Source organism: Sus scrofa, chromosome 7 (genome assembly GCF_054392235.1).
Source record: "Sus scrofa isolate SSC_HxYL_T2T_F1_AM1 chromosome 7, Sscrofa_HxYL_maternal_Yorkshire_Landrace_v2.0, whole genome shotgun sequence".
Classification (NCBI taxonomy): Eukaryota; Metazoa; Chordata; class Mammalia; order Artiodactyla; family Suidae; genus Sus; species Sus scrofa.
This window is the reverse complement of record NC_139389.1, coordinates 14,898,876-14,912,291: the sequence shown is the minus strand read 5'-3', so window position 1 is coordinate 14,912,291 and position 13,416 is coordinate 14,898,876. Positions and strand designations below refer to the sequence as shown.

General features: G+C 37.3%; 1 protein-coding gene and 1 pseudogene across 9 annotated transcripts in view; both read right to left on the bottom strand.

The window, feature by feature from the left end:
* The window catches only part of LOC110261733 (uncharacterized), a 1,083,992-nt gene that overhangs the window by 334,471 nt on the left and 736,105 nt on the right, over positions 1 to 13,416 (bottom strand). The window lies entirely within an intron of this gene.
* On the bottom strand, positions 10,614 to 10,778 carry LOC146401207 (U2 spliceosomal RNA; annotated as a pseudogene).

Genomic DNA, 13,416 nt, shown 5'->3' with positions numbered 1-13,416 from the left:
CCTTCTCCTAACCCCCAATAGTTCTGTTTTCACTGTATTTGAACCCTTATGGTGCTTTTCAGCCCTTGCTCTTCTACTTCATCACTATCTAAAGTGACTATATAGCCTAGAATACGTGAAGTGGTCATATCAGCAGTGATAAAATACAGATTCAAATGCTTTCCACATGCATTATCTTATCTCATTGATCAACAACCCTGTGAGGCAAGTATCATTTCCCAATTTAACTACACATAAAGTATACCTGAAACTAACATAATATTGTAAGTCAGCTAAATTCAATTGAAAAAAGCAAGTTGAGGGTTGGAGTGATGGAGAGATTTACCTTAATTCAAAGAACTAATTAGTCACAAGATCTGGATTAAGATGCCTGGATTTCTACCTCTATGCCCAGTGATCTTTCTTCCCTACCACAGCTATCCCACATGTAATCAGGATATTCTCAAATGTTCATGCTTCCTGACATTATCTCTAATGAGTATTTCAATAAAATGGGTAAATGCCCCATATCCCATACTCTGGGCACGTCTGGGCACTAAAATATTTCCAAGACTGATAGGGCCATCCCTTTTGGCTCTAGTGCCAATTTTTTTGCTTCTATTCCCTTCTGGATTTCTGTTCTGCATTGTGTGTGTTTGACTCAAGTCCTCTTTCTGGATGGACAGGTAACTGGGCTCTCACCAATGGAAGGTAGGTGGAATTGACAGGTGTCTCTTCCAAGCATGAACTAGAGATATTCCTATGTGTGCTCCTCTGTGCCTTTTCCTTCTTCCCAAGGATAGTAAAGGCCACATCAACAACTATATTAGAAGCCACATCTTGTAGATGGAAGCCATGACCTTAGCCTGGATTCATGAGTAATCAAGCAGAGGGAAGCCATGCTCTGAACTGATACAACCTAGATCCTCACGTGAGTGAGAAATAAATTTCTATATTCCTTAAATCACTAATTTACTCTTGTTGTATTCTAATTTAATCTTCCTAACAGAATATACCCATTAAAGTGGATCCCTATCTTTCCTTAAAATAAATTCTATCTTTACCTTAACCCAACCAGCTTTCTCAGTAGTATGTTATATACCCATTACACTTTGTAGGATGATATGGAATGCTGGAAAAAGCATAGGCCCTAAGATCAGGCAGACTTGGGTTCAAGTGTGAATTACATACTGTTAGCTATGTAACATTGAATAGGTAGGCTAATCTCTGAACCATAATTTCATTTTATGATAAAAAAGGGGTGTTTGGGAAGAAATAAATATATATATATAATGCCATATCACAGGTTTTCTGAATATTTGGTACATGGTATGCAAACAATAACATTAGCCATAGTTATTTCTCATGGAGTACATGTTTTGGGTTTTCTCTTGGTTAAAAATATATTGTGGATCATGTTCCAAGAGGAATAGACAGTCAATCCTCAGAGACCGCCTACCTCTAATGTGAGATGTGCATATTTAACTTTCCCTGCTTATTTTCTCTCTTTTAAATTTTGTTTTTACCACCCAACACTCCTTTTTAACCTTACATGTACATAATGTCATCATCAGTCCTTTCCTATCCAGGAAACTTGGTTTCCAGCTCTGATACCTTGTCCTTAAAAAGCACTCAGCAGTTTTCATTAATCTTAACTCTGATAAACTTATGTATTAACTGACATCATTTGAATTATTAGTACCTTCATTTTCCAACCTCCAAAAAGCTAGATGAAAATTTTGGTGGAAGAGAAAAATGACTCATGGAAAGATGCCACAAATGTAGATGGTACAGTGTTAATATGGTAAGCGAGTTAAGATTTCTATTCCTTAGAAGTATTTTTTTTCTTTCTTAACACATGTTTAAAGTATTTTTTTCCTGTATTTTCTGGTAAATACAAAAATGTTTTAAAAATATTAGCATTAAAATAATCACAGATCATCTTAACACCCATTGTTGTCTCTCTTATTTTTATTTTTTTCAGGGGCCACACATGCGCAGCATATGGAGGTTCCCAGTTGAATGGGAGCTGGAGCTGCTGGCCTAAGCCACGATCACAGCAATGCCAGATCCAAGCTGCGTTTGCAACCTACACCACAGCTCACAGCAACACCAGATCCTTAACCCACTTTGCGAGGCCAGGGATCCAACCCATGTCCTCATATATACTAATCAGTTTGATTACCGCTGAGCCACAATGGGAACTCCTTGATACCCATTGTTAATATTTTGGTCTAATTATTTTATTCTCTTTTCAAACACACACACACACACACACACACACACACACACTCATACTGTTTTGTTTTGTATTTCTTTCTGCTATTTTCCAAATTTGAGTTCATACCATTTAGATTCATATTTTTCTATTTTTCTCTGAATATCATGTAGTAAACATTTTTCTACCCAAGGAAAATTTCCAGGGCCCAATTTACATTATGCCACAGTATCCATTTAAATTTGCAGTGAGAGTCAGAGAAAGTTTTGAATTCCAAAATCTTCTTTTGTGGCAGCCTTTCTGCAGCTGTTATGAGAAATGCTGCTTTTGTCAAAAAATTCTCTTGGCTCTTATCACCTGACTGTCACTTATTCTACAGAGCTAGTAGTGCTATTAGCCAGTGGGGAATCCACAGGAGTATTCTCTGGAATGGAAATAGAAAGTCCTATGGTTCATTATCAGCAGACTTATCTTTAACTTTCCCTTCAAACACTCACAAATAACACATAAAACTCTTATGTCTGGGCTTTGAACTACATTTTACTTTTCTTTCAGGTATCATGATTTAAAAGTATGGCTTAATACCAAAAATTCTATAATATACTAAAGATAATGTTATCAAGGAAGGATAATAATGGTGACTTTCATAATCTGGTGGGTTTAGGTATTCTATATAGAGATGGGACATGAATGAGACCCTGGAAACATCCAAAACCACAGATTAAAAGTCACGGAAGATAGAAGATATCAAGCTAAATGTGAACAACATGTCTTATGTGAGATGAGATAGTAAAATTATTGCACTGCAGCTAACAGATGCAGGGGGAGGGTAGGGAGGAAAGAGTGTTTATATTTTTAGCCTACAGTTTATACTATCTCTCCCTTTCCTCATCAGACATGCCAAGAGCACTTAGTAGATTCATAATGCTGAACTGGCAACTGAGTTTGAAGGCAGGGTGGGTAGCAGGGAGATGAAAACCAAGGGACTCCATTAGAAATTGCCTCTGCTACCTCATTAATCTCTTACAGCAAATAATACATGCAGAACTCAGGCTACTGAGGTCTCCAAAGAATATCTTTTTTTTGTAGGGTTATAACAAATTAAAGAAATAAATTAAGTCACTAACCCAGCAGGGAAGTACTTGAAATCCTGGGCTCTGTAGTCTTTATTGCTGTTCTGGAATTATAATAACAAAAGGGCCTTTTCTTAAAAAAAAAATATATCATGTGTACATGTAAGTTTTTACTGTCATTTTTCCATTTTGTTATTAGTATTAGTGCACTCCCAAAGGCCTGTGCCCCTGATCCTAACACTTGTACCTGCTACTCACAAATTCCAAATAGAGAAAAACAGTCGTAGAATGGAGTGGAAGTAGAAACTTGCTGTTCTTTTATATAGAAACAGAGATATACCATCCATCTTTGGCTTTTATTTCTTTTTTGCTTGTTTATTTTTTTTTGTTTGTTTGCTTGTTTTATGGCTTGCTCAGAATAAGCCTGTGGAATTTCTCTGACCACAAAGTACAGTCACTGATGTTTCTGTTCAGTTTTTCTAAAATCACTGTTTTTATAGTTAAGTCTAGTTCTAGGGTGTATACAATAGCGTATCTGTCAAGGTTTGGTCAGAGGTTAAGCTTAAATGCTTTTAGTTAGTAAAGCTTCCACTGTCTACCAATGTGTGTGTGCTGGGTTACACTTAAACATAGGAAGTTTCCTATTCTTCTCTGGCTGTTACTTTCTGCTGCACCTTCTCATGCCCCTCCCACCTGCATTTACACATTTGGGGAAGGGCAGCAGAAAGCCGGGGGCACTATCTCTTTTTTCTGGTTGCACATACACATTTCAGGAAACTCTTCCGGCAGTCTTTTGGAGGGTGGGTTGAAGGAAGGCTGACTGGACTCAAGTTATGAGACTGACTAAGAAATTTATTTTAGAACCCAAAAGGAGAGACTCACCTGGGAGGGGGGCACAGAACCACGATTATGCATGACTCAAAGGGTCATAATCCAAGGGTTGTCTGTAAATCCTATATAGGAACCATGGGTTTTATAAATGGGAACCACTAGACTCATTTAGTTAGTATCATGTACAGTTGTACATGGTGGCTCCAAAGTCATTTTAGCAAACAGTGACGACAACAAAAAAGAACATAGTTTGTCAAGTCTTGACACAGAAATACAGTATAAAGAACCAAGTGTATAAAGGATTTAAAAATCAATTGTTCTAAAGCAAAGATTCCAGAGAGCTGGCCTAAAAATAGTTTTCATGTGTTTGAGATATTATTCAGTGGAAGAAAAAAAACACCCTATTTCTCCTTTTCAGAAGAGAGTGAAAAATTAGAATTGGCTATAGCAGTAGTGGTTAAGTTGAACTTAATGCTTCCCGATTGTTCTCAAATAAAAAGTGCAGATACCTAAGTGAATCGCCTTTCCTAGACATTTTTAAGAAAAAAACACATAGGTGGTTCTTTCTTCATCTAATTTAAGTAAATGGCTGGAGCCTTTGTACTATATATGTCACCATTTCTTCCATGATATCTTATTCTATTACCTGCAATATAATTATATGATAATATTATATCCGTTTCCTTATGCTGAGGAAAGGGGTGAGGAGAATGTCAATCATTTTTTTTTTCTAGTTATCTATTAGTTTTCATAAAAGGGGGAAATTACTGGGCTGGGAATGAGATACTTCAACTATCTTTGATCAACTAACCAGCTCTCTTATTCTGCTCACCTGTAAAACAAGAGTTAAATTAAGTGATCATTTCTCAATCCCTTTGTAGCTACAAATGTAAAGCTCCCAAGTACCATAGACACATCATTATATTGGTTTGCTTTTCTCTTAAAACAACACAGAATTCCTCTTCTATTTACGATAGATTAGGAAATTATGACTAACTCATCTTCTCAGACTAACTAAAAAACCTGGACAAAGTATAAAATATATTTTCCTGATGCATTAGAAAGGAAACAAATAGTGAGGAACTACAGAGTCAAAACTAGGGAGAAGAATTAAAGCCAGAGAGGCTTGCTTTTTTAGAGTTCTTTTTCTCCTAAAGCTAGATACATATTTCTAAAAGAGTCAAATTCATGAAATCAAACCATGGAATGGTGGTTACTAGGGGAGAGATAGTGTGGCGATGGGGAATTTTTTTTTTTTTTTTTTTGGTCTTTTTTCTTTGCCATTTCTAGGGCCGCTCCCTCGGCATATGGAGGTTCCCAGGCTAGGGGTCCAATCAGAGCTGTAGCCGCCGGCCTACGCCAGAGCCGCAGCAACGCGGGATCCGAGCCACGTCTGCAACCTATACCACAGCTAACGGCAACACCAGATCCTTAACCCACTGAGCAAGGCCAGGGATGGAACCCGCAGCCTCATGGTTCCTAGTCGGATTTGTTAACCACTGAGCCAGGATAGGAACTCCGGGATGGGGAATTATTAATCACTAGGCATTAAGTTTCATTTAAATAAGAATATTGCCTTTGGAATGGATTAGTAATGGGATCCTGCTGTGTAGCACTGGGAACTATGTCTAGTCACTTATAAAGTCATGATAAAGTCAGAAAAAAGAATGTATACATGTATGTGTAGCTGGGTCACCATGTTGTACAGTAGAAAAAAAATAATGTATTGGGGAAATAAAAATTTTTTTAAAAAAGATAAATAAGCTTTAACAATCTACTGTATAACACTGTACCTAGAATCAACACAAAATTTGTTAAGAGAATATATTGCATGTTGTGTCTTATCACAATAAAATAGAAGATTAAAATAAAAAAGAATGGAGTTTCCTCCTGGCTCAGTAGGACATTATTCTTATTACAAGGATCTGGTTTTGTCACTCCTGTGGCTCTGGTTATATCTGAGGCGTGGGTTTGATCTCTGGCCTGGGAACTTCCACATGCAGTGGGCAGGGCCAATGAATGAATGAATAAATGAAATAAATAAATAAAAACAGGTATGGAGAGCAACAAAAAGAGTAAATAAACAGCTGACTTAAATTGGTATTGATTATACAGTGCCTTCTGTGATTTTAAAATATACAGAATGGAAATACATAGTAATAATAATAGCATATAACATAGGAGGGGATAAATGGAATTAAAATGTTCTCAGGACTTTGAATTGCCTGGAAAGAGGTAAAAGTACAGATTTATATTGGGCTTTTCTAAGACAAAGAAGTATTTTGTAATCTTCAAGAAATAATGTTTTAACTCAGAAATTTAAGTAAATCTCTGGAGGTCTGGCAGCCTTGTGCCAATTTTAAATTTTAATATTTTTCTTCATTTGGATATGTTTCATGTAAAAAAAAAATCAAACTTTTGGGAGAACAGTTCAATGAATCATGCAAAACCCAAATTCAACTTTATATTTATTTAACTGTTCAGACAAAACAGTTGGTGACTGAAGGTGACTTTGAAGCCAAAGAAGTTCCCTTGTTTTAAGGTTGGAACTTTTGGAAAGGGCACAGCCATTTTTAATCCACTGTTGGCTGAAAAATATAAGGCATAAATCCAATTCCTGTGCTTCTAAAGAAGTACATATGAACTAATTCTTTTAACAGGTCAATTTGCTTGAAGTGTTGTGGACCATGGCCTGAGTTTGGATGGTATTGCTTGCCTTAAATGAAGGCAGGTACACAAGAGATAACAGAAAGAGAAAGCTATCAGGTGACTTAGCCTAGATTAGTTCTGCAACCGAGTTGGGATGTAGATTCTCAAAGGTGAGAATCGATATCTTTGTGCATTTTTAGTACCTGGAGGAGCTACCTGTTCTGCAGAGGACAGGCTGCTGCTTGGGCCGAGGTGCAGGTAAAGAGGGCTGTAATCTTGAACTGCTACATACGAACTTTGAGACCTGTGGCACATCACTTAGTAACCCTGTTAGTTTTATTTTCTATAATATGGGCAAAGCAGTCTAACATAAATCAATTTAACTCATAGGGATAAGACCTAGAAAAATGTTTAAAAGTGTTTTGTAAAAAGTATATACAAGTGTAGGACATTATTCTTATTTCAAATTATATGTCACTCGATTCAAGTCAGTAGCATTTATCACTGGTGACGAAGAGATGGACACGTTTATAGTAAGCATGAAAATGAAACTAAACCCCTGTCCATTTGGGGTAAAAGCAGTTGCTTCAACAATTACAATAAATTTAGATTTTCCCAGTGAGTAGGCCTTGATAAGAGTTTTAATTTTGTCATGTATTATATGCTGATAATAAAGTACCTGTCAAGTTCTAAATTTATTTTCCTCTCATTAACTATTCTTTTAGATTCGGTGCCTGTTTTACTCTGTTTCTTATAATAGGCACACAGAACATGCAAAAACAATGTTAGCGGGAACAGATTTTTCAATAATCTGTTAAATAGCTTAATCTGGAATTTTCTTTATAAGCAAAGCATGTATTACTACAGAAAAAATAAATTAAATGAATGCATTTGGATGATTTGGGGTTTCATGTTTAAAGTCATAGATTTATTACTCTGAGATGATGGACAACAAAAATTTCCAACCTAATTCTCAATAATTAGGGAAAATTGTGTTTGAAAATCTTAGTTATAGATTCTTTGAGAAAAGGTAAAGCTGTAAAGTTCTGAGCTAGTGACGATGTTAGAGTTTCCAAAAGACCCTTCATTTTAGTCTCTGGAGTTTTATGTGTGGAAGTGAGAAAATATAGCTTTTCCTGATGTTCATAATCACACTAGAGTGATTTTATTTCGAGAATTAAAATTTGTTAGCTGTGAATAAGACAGAAGACCAGGATAATAAAAATGCCAGACACTTTTCAGTGACTATAACTACGATTCAGAAAGTCTTTTTTTTTCAAAATAATTTTGGCGCCATTGCCCACAAAATGATGTTGGAATCATTATTATAAAATATATAGCCTTGATGAGGTATTTTCCTTATTAATACCACAGAGAAATTTGTATTAAGTTTAATAGTTTATGATACCAAGGCGTAACCTAGTTATAATTTTTGGAAAAGAATTTCAAGAGATGGATGAGATCTAGAAGACAGTCTTAGAGACTTTATGAACTATGAAGTCTTAGACCAACAATAATGAAGAAGTTGCCATGATAGTAGCTACCTAGAAGATTCAAAATAGTTTCAAATGATGCAACTGACAAGGGCTTAATCTCTAGAATATACAAGCAACTTATACAACTCAACAGCAAAAAAACCAATCAATCAATGGAAAAATGGGCAAAAGACCTGAATAGACATTTCTCCAAAGAAGATATACAGATGGCCAACAAACACATGAAAAAATGCTCAACATCGCTGATTATAAGAGAAATGCAAATCAAAACTACCATGAGATACCACCTCACACCAGTCAGAATGGCCATCATTCATAAATCCACAAATAACAAGTGCTGGAGGGGCTGTGGAGAAAAGGGAACCCTCCTGCACTGCTGGTGGGAATGTAAACTGGTACAGCCACTATGGAGAACAGTTTGGAGATACCTTAGAAATCTATACATAGAACTTCCATATGACCCTGCAATCCCACTCTTGGGCATCTATCCGGACAAAGCTCTACTTAAAAGAGACACGTGCACCCGCATGTTCATTGCAGCACTATTCACAATAGCCAGGACATGGAAACAATCCAAATGTCCATCGACAGAGGATTGGATTCGGAAGATGTGGTATATATACACGATGGAATACTACTCAGCCATAAAAAAGGATGACATCATGCCATTTGCAGCAACATGGATGGAACTAGAGAATCTCATACTGAGTGAAATGAGCCAGAAAGACAAAGACAAATACCATATGACATCACTTATAACTGGAATCTAATATCCAGCACAAATGAACATCTCCTCAGAAAAGAAAATCAATCATGGACTTGGAGAAGAGACTTGTGGTTGCCTGATGGGAGGGGGAGGGAGTGGGAGGGATCGGGAGCTTGGGCTTATCAGTCACAACGTAGAATAGATTTATAAGGAGATCCCGCTGAATAGCATTGAGAACTATGTCTAGATACTCATGTTGCAACAGAAGAAATGGTGGGGGAAAAACTGTAATTGCAATGTATACATGTAAGGATAACCTGACCCCCTTGCTGTACAGTGGGAAAATAAAATTAAAAAAAAAAAAAAAAAAAAAAAAAAAAAAAAAAAAAAAAAAAAAAAAAAAGAAAAAAAGAGAAAGAAAAATTATTTATGCCAACATATAGATGACTGAGCAATCAGAAGAAGAAAATGTATATAACGTGCCTATTTACACTTCCGTGCTCAATAAGTTTTAGTTGTTAATCATCAGTTGTAAGATTCGAATAAAACATTTTATTTTTGTATCTTCTAGTGTATTTTGTTAGCGTAAAAGCCATAAGAGGAAAGTCTGCTAATAAGAAAGCCAGGCTATTGTAGTCTCAGTGGGGAAGTGCAGAGAACCACTAGGAGGAGGTGATGGTTAATTATAATTGATGCCACAGAGAGTAGCACTGAGGGTGGAGAAACCCTCTGTCCAAAGACTGATTAATAATTAATAATGGAAGTGCTTCAGACTACACTCTAAGTTTACACTCTGAGCTGTTACAATTGGTGTGCTTCAGCACTGGTGATGATGTCATGTCTGCTGCACAGTTTCTTGGTGGAGAAAGTCTCTTCATTTTTAAATGATCTGTCTCCTACTTTCTTAGCCTAATTAATATCTAACAGCTTTTTCATAACACGATGAAAACAAAGCTAATTTTAGTTGGACAAGGAGAACAGCCATTTACAGTTGGGTATTAAAGTTGGCCAGGATAAAAGACTGAAAGTGACTCTAGGAAGATTGAATGCATTCTCCAATTTGCTTTTTCCTGCATGAGGAGCAAATCTACTATCTGATAGTCTGTAAAACAAACAAAAAAAAACCCGAACCAAAGCAAATAACACCCCCCTCTGCAAAAACCTCTTTTACCAGACTTCTAAATTAAGGAATTTACTTAATTACACCATTTTATGTATAACTTAAGCTGTCAAAATTTATCTAACATTTAAAATAATCCCATAGTCCTGGAGTTCCTGTCATGGCGCAGTGGTTAATGAATCCGACTAGGAACCATGAGGTTGCGGGTTCGATCCCTGGCCTTGCTCAGTGGGTTAACAAACGATCCGGCGTTGCCGTGAACTGTGGTGTAGGTCGCAGACGTGGCTCGGATCCTGCACTGCTGTGGCTCTGGTGGTTAGGCTGGCAGCTACAGCTCTGATTAGACCCCTAGCCTGGGAATCTCCATATGCCGTGGGAGCGGCCCAAGAAATGGCAAAAAAAAAAAAAAAAAATTAAAAATTAAAAAAAAAAAATCCCATAGTCCTTATATCATAAAAGGAAGAAAACGTGCTTTGATGTTGAATTCCAAATCCAACATTTAACTAACCAACCTACCTTTATTCTTCATCTATAAAATTAGGACTATAATACCTTTATCACAGGATTGCATCAGTGATTAAATGATTGAAAACATGTGAAATGCATAGAAAAGTATATATGGCATAGTAGTCATGCAATCACATTATGTATAGTAATTCCATTGTATTTCCTACACTTGATCTTAGCCAAAAGGCCAAGAAGCGATCCATTGCATTTCCTATACTCAAGCTATTTCCTGGGTTCTCATTAACCCCTACTTTTTTAATACCCTAAAATATGAATATATTCTTTTTTTTTTTTTTTTTTGTCTTTTTGCCTTTTCTAGGGCTGCTCTTGCGGCATATGGAAGTTCCCAGGCTAGGGGTCTAATCAAGGCTGTAGTCGCCAGCCTACACCAGAGCCACAGCAACGCAGGATCCGAGCCACATCTGCAACCTATACCACAGCTTATGGCAACGCTGGATCCTTAACCCACTGAGCAAGGCCAGGGATCGAACCCGCAACCTCATGGTTCCTAGTCGGATTCATTAACCACTGAGCCACAACAGGAACTCCTAGGAATATATTCTAGTGGAGTCTTGTCAACATGATGACCTCTATGAAAATACTTCATCTTAGACTCCAAGGTGAATGATTTTATCTAATACCAGGTTTTGTTTCTATTATACCAAAGTTCCAATTTGTCTCTATAGCTCACAAAAGAAGAAACCCAGACACATAAAAGTTACCCAGATTTCTTTCTCTTAATCCCTTAGGTAGTGGGATAAAAATAAATGTTTACTGCTAGTCAGTCTGCCTATCCTTATGAGAGGTCTACAACTTGTGGGTCAGAAGTCAAATTAATCCCAGTGGTTGTGGCTATCAGAGGCTCTACTAAGGACATGGGGCATCCAAGCCAACTCCAGACCCAAAGTGAAATAAGGAAGGGTCTCACCCTCCAATTTGCTACCACTTTTCTCCATTCTGGCCTTACCCTCTTCTACATTCAAGTTTTTATGGCAACTCATCCTTTGTCCCGTAATTGTCATCACAGTGGAGAGTGGAATGGGAACCTAGCCTGAAAAATTGTGAGACACGCTCTAGTTTCCAAAGTCACTTCTTTGGATTTCTCAAGTCAGAAAGGCAAGTGAAATTAATTTATTATATTTTCGATTTAGTTTTTATTACATTTGTATTACACGGTACATTACTCCATTAAGGATTTATGTTGTTTTCTTAGGTATTTTTGCATTTCAGTCTAAACTTCTAAAGCCTATCTAGCTGGCTGGATCTACTGGGGGAAAGAATGTAACAATCTCCTGGTCTCCTTAAGCCCCATTTCTATTTTCCTTAATTTTTCAGAGGTCCAAGTAGTTGGTTCTCAAGACTAAAGGCAACTTATGATCACATCAGATTTATTGGAGGAGATTTGAAATCTGTGAGTGCTCCACTGTTAGAAACTTGGTAGGTCTTGGGTTAGCTTGGGCAGACAGGTGGTCAGAGGGACTGCATTACTAAAAACCAACCATTCTGAGGCCCATGCAGGGCTAAGAATCCTAATGGCTGTGTTAAGGTGATTGAGCTGCTTTCCTCCTCCACATCTACAGAAAACTGTATCTTAGCTTGAGTCCTCTAGAAGGAAGATACTGAGACAAGGAATTGATGCTAACACTTTGTGAATGTGAGAGCAGAAGATAAGGAAAGCAAGGTAAAATGGAATGGAATGTATTACCATTGAATAACAAGCCATAGTAGCTTGCAAAGCAGAATTGTCAATTCTGCACATGGGGGTTCTATACACGGTTTATAAGAAAGTTTAGGAGATCCTGCTGTGGCTTAGAGGGTTAAGAACCTGACTTATCCATGGGGATGTGAATTTGATCCCTGGCCTTGCTTAGCAGGTTAAGGATCCAGCTAAGCTCAAGCCTGGGAACTTCCATATGCCCCAGGTGCGACCCTAAAAAGAAAAAAGAAAAAAAGAAAGTTCACCCCAGAGTAATCCCCAGGGTAGAAAAGGAAGGGGGAAACTGGTTTGTCCTGCTCTATCCTATCTCCCATTTCCGAATGGCCAAGTTTTACTCCATGAGGAAGCTAACTCTCTGTCATCTGGGTTCCATCAACTATCCCCTCCCTACTTTTCCAGAAGCCGATACTGCACCCTATGGTATGGTGTTTTATTAAAATCTAATACTGATGGAATCTAGGAAGACTAAAAAGATTCGTGTCCTGATATATAAAGTCATAACCTATCCTTTGGGCAGAGATACCAGCCCAGGACTTAACAGTTGTCCTAATAATATGCAAAAGTCTGTTACTTTATAGTACGTGCATTAAATCCATGAGAGATTTCCAGGGAATCCAACACAAAAGAAAATGGTGACTTCTTGGAAATTTCAACATATACATTTGGTGTTGGGTATTATTAAGGGCGTCTGAATTGGAATGTAACCAAGAACAATCTCAAGGTTAAAGTATCTGCCACAGAAGCAAAAATTTAGGGAAATACTACATTCAAAATAGGGTTGTTAGAGTTTATTTAACTTGTCCATGTAAAGCTTGAGAGCTGTGTTTGAAACTTGTGCACACATGTAAATTGACATATAGCCCCTGGTCGTTGGTACAACTGGGTCAGTACAAAACAGACTTCTAAACTCCATATCTCTTTCTGCTTTTTTAACTTGAAGTGAAATATTTGACCTTTTTTATTTCACTTTAGGAGAGGCATATTTATTCCATCTGTGGGTAATTTTAACCCCTGAGCTCTTATGACAAGGTCCAACCATTACAGACGTGAGTCAGGCCTTTCTCCAATGACCCATGAAATTTCTAAGCTCCTCTTTCCTCTCCCAGCTCCCCCATTTAAA